The sequence below is a fragment of the Echinops telfairi genome, unplaced genomic scaffold, assembly GCF_000313985.2.
Source record: "Echinops telfairi isolate 266 unplaced genomic scaffold, ASM31398v2 ScPeMD7_17;HRSCAF=63, whole genome shotgun sequence".
Classification (NCBI taxonomy): Eukaryota; Metazoa; Chordata; class Mammalia; order Afrosoricida; family Tenrecidae; genus Echinops; species Echinops telfairi.
Genome location: NW_022103914.1, coordinates 10,998,854 through 11,000,859, shown reverse-complemented (window position 1 = coordinate 11,000,859; position 2,006 = coordinate 10,998,854). Strand labels below are relative to the sequence as shown.

General features: G+C 41.8%; 1 protein-coding gene across 3 annotated transcripts in view; it reads right to left on the bottom strand.

Annotated features, from left to right (window-relative positions):
- FGF12 (fibroblast growth factor 12) overlaps positions 1-2,006 on the bottom strand; it is a 636,348-nt gene that overhangs the window by 26,916 nt on the left and 607,426 nt on the right. The window lies entirely within an intron of this gene.

Genomic DNA, 2,006 nt, shown 5'->3' with positions numbered 1-2,006 from the left:
ATTGTACCATTCTCTGTGATATGAATGAATGATTGAACTATTGGATTATAGGATATATAAATTACGTGTGAATAAAACTGCTGGAAGAAAAGAGAAAAAAACATGCTCCCTTGACTCAGAGAGTGAGCTAACCATGCCTAAAAAAATAGGTTAATAGGCAAATATCTTACAATGTGATAATTACTATGAGAGACGTGTACAATGACAAAGTGACAGAACAATTAATTCTAATTCTGCCCAGTCACCATGTCTCATCTAAAATTGTGTTAACATGATCTCTCCCTGATATCAAGTTTAAACATCAGATTTCTTCCTCCCCCCACCCCCCAAACCTGCAGTGTGAAATACATTACTTTCTCGTTTATACTATTGCTAGTAATAAAAATGTTTTATATCTGAAAGTAGATGCTCAGCAGGAAAGAGGAAGCCCCTCGGTGAGATGAATGACACAATGGCTGTAACAATGGACTCCAACATATGTATGATAGTGAGCATGCCACAGCATGCTTCATTCGCTGTGCACAGGATCACTATGAGTTGGAATCTACTGAAGATGCAGACTTACTGCCATCAAATCCTTTTAGACTTTTAGCAACTGTGGTAGTTATATAACCTCCTGTCAACCTGAAGAAATCAAGAGTGGAGTCCAGCCTGTCAATTAGGTCACAGCTTGAGGATGCATCCCTGTGGGCATGGCTTTCTCATGAGGATTCTGGAAACTTCCTCTCTCTCTGCCTCACCTTGCTGTTGAGGAGTCACACTCAGAGAGCTGGAGACCTGTACCAGCACTGAGATGTTTCTACCACCATTGGATCCACAAGACTTTCCACCCACCAGCCTGTGATCTTCCTGCATTCAGCATCAATGCAAGTGTTGTGTGAGTCTGAAGAGATATTTATAGACTAGTATCAGAAATATGGGCTAATATCAAACTTATGGACTTAATCTGGACTGGGCTGGGATGTTCTCTCATTGTACACCTGCTTTTTGATATACAGCTCTTTCACACATGAGTGTCTCTGGATTTGTTTCTCTAGTCAACCCAGACTAACACAGCAACCATATAGGACAGAGAACTATCTTGTAGGTTTCCAAAGCTGTGACTCTTTATAGGAGTAGAAAGGTTCAACTTTCTCCCAAGGAATGGCTGGTGGTTTCAACTGCTGACTTTCTAGTTAGCAGCCCACTATGTAACTGCTATGGCATCAGGGCTTCTTTGTCACCTATTATATGGCACCTAAAAACACCACAGTATGAAGTTTTCTACAGCATGTAGTTCTTCTTTGTCTATACATATCTACTCATCTGATAAACCGCTGGTGGACTTACTCATTTAACAGCTTGTTGTTGAATATATGTTTATCATATGCCAGATAATGGGCAAGATGCAGGAGGAGGAGAGGAAAAATGAACCATGTTCTCCTCACTCAGAGAGCGAGCTAGCCATGCATAAGAGAAGGCAGTGCTAATTGACAAATATCTTCCAATGTGATCATTCCTATGAGGCAGATGTACACAATCACACGGTCAAAGAATGATTAATTCTACCTAAAGAAAGCTAAGGAGGTCTTCACAGAAATATTGACCTTAAATATATTTATTTAATGGAAATGTTAATAGGGATTTCCCAGGAAGGGATATAACTTGGGAGACGGATGGAGATGAGCAGGGGAAAACAACTTGAGGCCCCCAATAGTGAAAATGTGTCACAAGAAGAGAAAGTTCAAGTCTGTGGGGCTGAAAACCCAGGTTGTGAGGGGGAGGTCAGGAATGGACAGGGAATTTTGAGTGTCACATCCCCGCACCCCACTCCACTCCTGCCCCTAGTCACCATCCAATGCTTTGAACATAGTATTAATTTAATAGGTGTGCTTTGACTGTTGCAGGCATATGTATTGCTGACAGTTTGTGTGTCCCTGGACTGGTTGTCCCAACCACAACGTGAGCGGTATGCAAGGCACAGCAAGCCCAACCAACTCAAAGAAGTGCAGTGTACTGCCTCTGTG